Source organism: Megalopta genalis, unplaced genomic scaffold, assembly GCF_051020955.1.
Source record: "Megalopta genalis isolate 19385.01 unplaced genomic scaffold, iyMegGena1_principal scaffold0201, whole genome shotgun sequence".
In the NCBI taxonomy this organism is placed as follows: domain Eukaryota; kingdom Metazoa; phylum Arthropoda; class Insecta; order Hymenoptera; family Halictidae; genus Megalopta; species Megalopta genalis.
The window spans coordinates 78,922-87,690 of record NW_027476270.1 but is presented as its reverse complement, the minus strand read 5'-3'; positions in this window follow the sequence as shown (position 1 = coordinate 87,690).

Below are 8,769 nucleotides of genomic sequence, written 5' to 3'. Positions count from 1 at the left end.
AACAAATGATTTAGCTTCAAATACTTGCGATATAAGTGATATAGATTCAACTGCAGGCGAAACAAACGAGTTAGCTTCAAATCCAAGCGAAACACATGATTTAGTTTCAAATCAATGCGAAGTAGATGGCTTAGCTTCATATCCATGCGAAACAAATGACTTAGCTTCAAATACTTGCGAATATAAGTGATACAGCATCAAATGCCATGCGAAACAAACGAGTTAGCATCAAATCCATGCGACACACATGATTTAGCTAAAACTCAATGCAAAGTAGAAGGCTTATCCTCAAAGCCATGCGACACAAATGATTTAGCTTCAAATACTTGCGATATAATTAATATAGCTTCAAATGCAGGCGATACAAACGAGTTAGCTTCAAATCTGTGCGAAACACATGATTTAGTGTCAAATCAATGCGAAGTAGAAGCCTTAGCTTCAACTCCATGCGAAACAAATGATTTAGCTTCACAGACTTGCGATATAAATGGTATAGCTTCAAATAAGGGCGAAACAAACGAGTTAGCTTCAAATCTGTGCGAAACACATGATTTAGCTTCCAATCACTGCGAAGTTGAAAGCTTAGCTTCAAATCCATGCGAAATATTTGTGTTACCTTCATCTACTTGAGATATAATTGAAATAGCTTCAAATGCAGGCGAAACAAACGAGTTAGCTTCAAATCCATGCAAAACACATGATTTATCTTCAAATTCATGCGAAACACATGGTTTAGCTTCATATTCTTGCGAAACAAATGGTTTAGGTTCAGATACTTGCGATATAAATGATATAGCTTCAAATGCAGGCGAAACAAACGAGTTAGCTTCAAATCTGTGCGAAACACATGATTTAGTTTCAAATCAATGCGAAGTAGTAGACATATCTTCATATCCATGCGAAACAAATGATTTAGCTTCACATACTAGCGATATAAATGATATAGCCTCAAATGCAGGCGAAACAAACGAGTTAGCTTCAAATCCAGGCGAAATACATGATTTACCTTCAAATTAATGCGAATTAGAAGGCTTATCCTCAAAGCCATGCGACACAAATGATTCTGCTTCAAATACTTGCGATATGATTGATTTAGCTTCAAATGCAGGCGAAGCAAACGAGTTAGCTTCAAATCCAAGCGAAACACATGGTTTAGTTTCAAATCAATGCGAATTAGAAGGCTTATCCTCAAAGCCAGGCGACAGAAATCGTTTAGCTTCAAATCCTTCGATATAATTGATAAAGCTTCAAATGCAGGCGAAACGAAAGAGTTAGCTTCAAATCCAAGCGAAACAGGTGATTTAGTTTCAAATCAATGCAAAGTAGAAGGCTTAGCTTCAAATCCATGCGACACAAATGATTTAGCTTCAAATACTTGCGATAGAAGTGATATAGCTTCAATGCAGGCGAAACAAACGAGTTAGCTTCAAAGCCATGCAACACAAATGATTTAGCTTCAAATACTTGCGATATAATTGATATAGCTTCAAATGCAGGCGAAACAAACGAGTTAGCTTAAAATCTGTGCGAAACACATGACTTAGCTTCAAATTCATGCGAAACACATGGTTTAGCTTCATATTCTTGCGAAACAAATGGTTTAGATTCAGGTACTTGTGATAAACATGATTTAGCTTCAAATGCAGGCGAAACATCGAGTTAGTTTCACATCCATGCGAAACACATGAGTTAGCTTCAAATCCATGCGAAAAACATGATTTAGTTTCAAATCAATGCGAAGTAGTAGACATAGCATCAAATCCAAGCGAAACACATGACTTACCTTCAAATTAATGCGAAGTAGAAGGCTTATCCTCAAAGCCATGCGACACAAATGATTCTGCTTCAAATAGTTGCTATATGATTGATTTAGCTTCAAATGCATGCGAATCAAACAACTTAGCTACAGATCCAAGCGAAACACATGATTTAGTTCCAAATCAATGCGAAGTCGAAGGCTTAGCTTCAAATCCATGCGACACAAATGATTTAGCTTCAAATGCTTGCGATAGATTTGATATAGCTTCAATGCAGGCGAAACAAACGAGCTAGCTTCAAAGCCATGCGAAACAAATGATTTAGCTTCACATACTAGCGATATAAATGATATAGCCTCAAATGCAGGCGAAACAAACAAGTTAGCTTCAAATCCAAGCGAAACACATGGTTTATTTTCAAATCAATGCGAAGTAGAAGGCTTATCCTCAAAGCCATGCGAAACAAATCGTTTAGCTTCAAATACTTGCGATATAATTGATAAAGCTTCAAATGCAGGCAAAACAAACGAGTTAGCTTCAGATCCATTCGGAACACAAGATTTAGCTTCAAATCAATGCGAACTACATGGTTTAGCTTCATATACTTGCGAAACAAGTGGTTTAGCTTCAGATACTTGTGATAAACATGATTTAGCATCAACTGCATGCGAAACAAACGAGTTAGTTTAAAATCCATGCGAAACACACGATTTAGCTTCAAATCAATGCGAAGTAGAAGGCTTAGCTTCAAATCGATGCCATACGAATGATTTAGCTTCAAATACCTGCGATAGAAGTGATATAGCTTCAAATGCAGGCGAAACAAACGAGTTAGCTTCAAGTCTATGCGAAACACATGATTTAGATTAAAATTCATACGAAACAAATGATTTAGCTTCAAATACTTGCGATATAAACGATATACCTTCAAATGCAGGCAAAACAAACGAGTTAGCTTCAAATCCATGCGGAACACACGATTTAGCTTCAAATCAATGCGAAGCACATGGTTTAGCTTCATGTTGTTGCGAAACAAGTGGTTTATCTTCAGATACTTGTGATAAACATGATTTAGCTTCAACTGCAGTCGCAACAAACGAGTTAGTTTCAAATCCATGCGAAACACATGATTTAGCTTCAAATCCAAGCGAAACACATGGTTTAGCTTCATATTCTTGCGAAACAAATGGTTTAGCTTCATATACTTGTGATAAACATGATTTAGCTTCAACCGCATGCGAAACAAACGGGTTAGCTTTAAAACCAAGCGAGACACATGAATTAGCTTCAAATCAATGCGAAGTAGATGGCTTAGCTTCTTATCCATGCGAAACAAATGACTTAGCTTCAAATACTTGCGAATATAAGTGATAAGCTTCAAATGCATGCGAAACAAACGAGTTAGCATCAAATCCATGCGAAACACATGATTTAGCTAAAAATCAATGCGAAGTAGAAGGCGTAGCTTCAAATCCATGCGGAACAAATGATTTAGCTTCAAATACTTGCGATATAAATGATATAGCTTCAAATGCAGGCGATACAAACGAGTTACCTTCAAATCCAAGCGAAACACATGATTTACCTTCAAGTTAATGCAAAGTGGAAGGCTTATCTTCAAAGCCATGCGACACAAATGATTTAGTTTCAAATTCATGCGAAACACATGGTTTAGCTTCAAATCCATTCGCAACACATGATTTAGTTTCAAATCAATGCGATGCAGAAGGCTTAGCTTCAAATCCATGCGAAACAAATGATTTAGTTTCACATACTTGCGATATAAATGATATAGCTTAAAATGCAGGCGATACAAACGAGTTAGCTTCAAATCCAAGCGAAACACATGATTTACCTTCAAATTAATGCGAAGTAGAAGGCTTATCCTCAAAGCCATACGACACAAATGATTTAGCTTCAAATTCCTTCGATATAATTGATATAGCTTCAAATCAATGCGAAACAAACGAGTTAGCTTCAAATCCAAGCGGAACACATGATCTAGCTTCAAATCAATGCGAAGTAGATAGCTTAGCTTCGAATACATGCGAATCAAATGATTTAGCTTCAAATGCTTGTCATATAAATGATATAGCCTCAAATGCAGGCCGAACAAACGAGTTAGCTTCAAATCCAAGCGAAACGTATGATTTAGCTTCAAATCAATGTGAAGTAGAAGGCTTAGCTTAAAAACTATGTGAATCAAATGTTTTCGCTTCAAATGCTTGTGATATACTTGATTTAGCTTCAACTGCATGCCAAACAAACGAGATAGTTTCAAATCCAAGAGAAACACATGATTTAGCTTCAAGTCAGTGAGAAGTAGGAGGCTTAGCTTCAAATCCAAGCGAATCAAATTGTTTAGCTTCAAATACTTGTGAAATACATGATTATCCTTTAACTGCATGCGAAACAAACGAGTTAGCTTCAAATCCATGCGAAACACATGATTTAGCTTCAAATCAATGCGAAGTAGATGGCTTAGCTTTAAATCCAAGCGAAACACATGATTTAGCTTAAAATCAATGCGAAGTAGAAAGGTTAGCTTCAAATCCATGCGAATCAAATGATTTAGCTTAAAATCAATTCGAAGTAGAAAGCTTAGCTACAAATCAATGCGAAACAACTGATTTGGCTTCAAATACTTGCGAATATAAGTGATGTAGCTTCAAATGGAGGCGAATCAAACGAGTTAGCTTCAAATCCATGCGAAACACATGATTTAGTTTTAAATCAATGCGAAGTAGAAGGCTTAGCTTCAAATCAGTGCGAAACAAATGACTTAGCATCAAATACTTGCGATACAAGTGATAAAGCTTCAAATGCAGGCGAAACAAACGATTTATCTTCAGATACTGGCGATGTAAGTGATATAGCATCAAATGCGGGGGAAAAGAACGAGTTATCATCAAATCCATGCGAAACACATTATTTAGTTTCAAAACGAAAGATTTAGCTTCAAATCCATGCGAAACACATGATTTAGTTTCAAATCAATGCAAAGTAGAAGGCTTAGCTTCAAATCCATGCGAAACAAATGATTTAGATTCAAATACTTGCGATATAAATGATATAACTTCAAATGCAGGCAAAACAAACGAGTTAGCTTCAAATCCATGCAAAAAACATGACTAACTTCAAATCAATGCGATATAGAAGGTCTAGCTCCAAAACCATGCGAAACACATGACTTAGCATCAGATACTTGCGATATAAGTGATATAGCTTCAAATGCAGGCGAAACAAACGAGTTACCATCAAATCCAAGCGAAACACATGATTTACCTTCAAATTAATGCAAAGTAGAAGGCTTATCTTCAAAGCCATGCGACACAAATGATTTAGCTTCAAATACTTGCGATATAATTGATATAGCTTCAAATGCAGGCGAAACAAATGATTCAGTTCCACATACTTGCGATATAAATGATATAGCTTCAAATGCAGGCGAAACAAACGAGTTAGCTTCAAATCCAAGCGAAACACATGATTTAGTTCCAAATCAATGCAAAGTAGAAGGCTTAGCTTCAAATCCAAGCGAAAACATGATTTACCTTCAAATTAATGCAAAGTGGAAGGCTTATCTGCAAAGCCATGCGACACAAATGATTTAGCTTTAAATACTTGCGATATAAATGATATAGCATCAAATGCAGGCGAAACAAACGAGTTAGCTTCAAATCTGTGCGAAACACATGGTTTAGCTTCAAATCCATGCGAACCACATGATTTAGTTTCAAATCAATGTGAAGTAGAAGGCTTAGCTTCAAATCCATGCGAAACACATGATTTAGTTTCAAATCAATGCGAAGCAGAAGGCTTAGCTTCAAATCAATGCGAAGCAGACGACTTAGCTTCAAATCCATGCGAAACAAATGATTTAGTTTCACATACTTGCGATATAAATGATATAGCTTCAAATGCAGGCGAAGCAAACGAGTTAGCTTCAAATCCAAGCGAAACACATGGTTTAGTTTCAAATCAATGCGAATTAGAAGGCTTATCCTCAAAGCCAGGCGACAGAAATCGTTTAGCTTCAAATACTTGCGATATAATTGATAAAGCTTCAAATGCAGGCGAAACGAACGAGTTAGCTTCAAATCCAAGCGAAACAGATGATTTAGTTTCAAATCAATGCAAAGTAGAAGGCTTAGCTTCAAATCCATGCGACACAAATGATTTAGCTTCAAATACTTGCGATAGAAGTGATATAGCTTCAATGCAGGCGAAACAAACGAGTTAGCTTCAAAGCCATGCAACACAAATGATTTAGCTTCAAATACTTGCGATATAATTGATATAGCTTCAAATGCATGCGTAACAAACGAGTTGGCTTCAAATCTGTGCGAAATACATGATTTAGCTTCAAATTCATGCGAAACACATGGTTTAGCTTCATATTCTTGCGAAACAAATGGTTTAGATTCAGATAATTGTGATAAACATGATTTAGGTTCAAATGTAGGCGAAACAAACGAGTTACCTTCAAATCCAAGCGAAACACATGATTTAGCTTCAAATCAATGCGAAGTAGGTGGCTTAGTTTCATATCCATGCGAAACAAATGACTTAGCTTCAAATACTTGCGAATATAAGTGATACTGCTTTAAATGCATGCGAAACAAACGAGTTAGCATCAAATCCATGCGAAACACATGATTTAGCTAAAAATCAATGCGAAGTAGAAGGCGTAGCCTCAAACTCATGCGGAACAAATGATTTAGCTTCAAATACTTGCGATATAAGTGATATAGATTCAACTGCAGGCGAAACAAACGAGTTAGCTTCAAATCCAAGCGAAACACATGATTTAGTTTCAAATCAATGCGAAGTAGATGGCTTAGCTTCATATCCATGCGAAACAAATGACTTAGCTTCAAATACTTGCGAATATAAGTGATACAGCATCAAATGCCATGCGAAACAAACGAGTTAGCATCAAATCCATGCGACACACATGATTTAGCTAGAACTCAATGCAAAGTAGAAGGCTTATCCTCAAAGCCATGCGACACAAATGATTTAGCTTCAAATACTTGCGATATAATTAATATAGCTTCAAATGCAGGCGAAACAAACGAGTTAGCTTCAAATCTGTGCGAAACACATGATTTAGTGTCAAATCAATGCAAAGTAGAAGCCTTATCTTCAACTCCATGCGAAACAAATGATTTAGCTTCACAGACTTGCGATATAAATGATATAGCTTCAAATAAGGGCGAAACAAACGAGTTAGCTTCAAATCTGTGCGAAACACTTGATTTAGCTTCCAATCACTGCGAAGTTGATAGCTTAGCTTCAAATCCATGCGAAATATTTGAGTTACCTTCATCTACTTGAGATATAATTGAAATAGCTTCAAATGCAGGCGAAACAAACGAGTTAGCTTCAAATCCATGCAAAACACATGATTTATCTTCAAATTCATGCGAAACACATGGTTTAGCTTCATATTCTTGCGAAACAAATGGTTTAGGTTCAGATACTTGCGATATAAATGATATAGCTTCAAATGCAGGCGAAACAAACGAGTTAGCTTCAAATCTGTGCGAAACACATGGTTTAGCTTCAAATCCATGCGAACCACATGATTTAGTTTCAAATCAATGTGAAGTAGAAGGCTTAGCTTCAAATCCATGCGAAACACATGATTTAGTTTCAAATCAATGCGAAGCAGAAGGCTTAGCTTCAAATCAATGCGAAGCAGAAGGCTTAGCTTCAAATCCATGCGAAACAAATGATTTAGTTTCACATACTTGCGATATAATTGATATAGCTTCAAATGCAGGCGAAACAAACGAGTTAGCTTCAAATTTGTGCGAAACGCATGGTTTAGCTTCAAATCCATGCGAACCACATGATTTAGTTTCAAATCAATGTGAAGTAGAAGGCTTAGCTTCAAATCCATGCGAAACACATGATTTAGTTTCAAATCAATGCGAATCAGAAGGCTTAGCTTCAAAACCATGCGAAACAAATGATTCAGTTCCACATACTTGCGATATAAATGATATAGCTTCAAATGCAGGCGAAACAAACGAGTTAGCTTCAAATCCAAGCGAAACACATGATTTACCTTCAAATTAATGCGAAGTAGAAGGCTTATCCTCAAAGCCATGCTACACAAATCGTTTAGCATCAAATACTTGCGATAAAATTGATAAAGCTTCAAATCCAGGCGAAATGAACGAGTTAGCTTCAAATCCAAGCGAAACACATGATTTGGTTTCAAATCAATGCGATGTAGAAGGCTTAGCTTCAAATCCATGCGAAACAAATGATTTAGATTCAAATATTTGCGACATAAATGATATAGCTTCAAATGCAGGCGAAACAAACGAGTTAGCTTCAAATCCAAGCGAAACACATGCTTTACCTTCAAATTAATGCGAAGTAGAAGGCTTATCCTCAAAGCCATGCGACACAAATGATTTAGCTTCAAATACTTGCGATATAATTAATATAGCTTCAAATGCAGGCGAAACAAACGAGTTAGCTTCAAATCTGTGCGAAACACATGATTTAGTGTCAAATCAATGCCAAGTAGAAGCCTTAGCTTCAACTCCATGCGAAACAAATGATTTAGCTTCACAGACTTGCGATATAAATGATATAGCTTCAAATAAGGGCGAAACAAACGAGTCAGCTTCAAATCTGTGCGAAACACTTGATTTAGCTTCCAATCACTGCGAAGTTGATAGCTTAGCTTCAAATCCATGCGAAATATTTGAGTTACCTTCATCTACTTGAGATATAATTGAAGTAGCTTCAAATGCAGGCGAAACAAACGAGTTAGCTTCAAATCCAAGCGAAACACATGATTTAGTTCCAAATCAATGCAAAGTAGAAGGCTTAGCTTCAAATCCAAGCGAAAACATGATTTACCTTCAAATTAATGCAAAGTGGAAGGCTTATCTGCAAAGCCATGCGACACAAATGATTTAGCTTTAAATACTTGCGATATAAATGATATAGCATCAAATGCAGGCGAAACAAACGAGTTAGCTTCAAA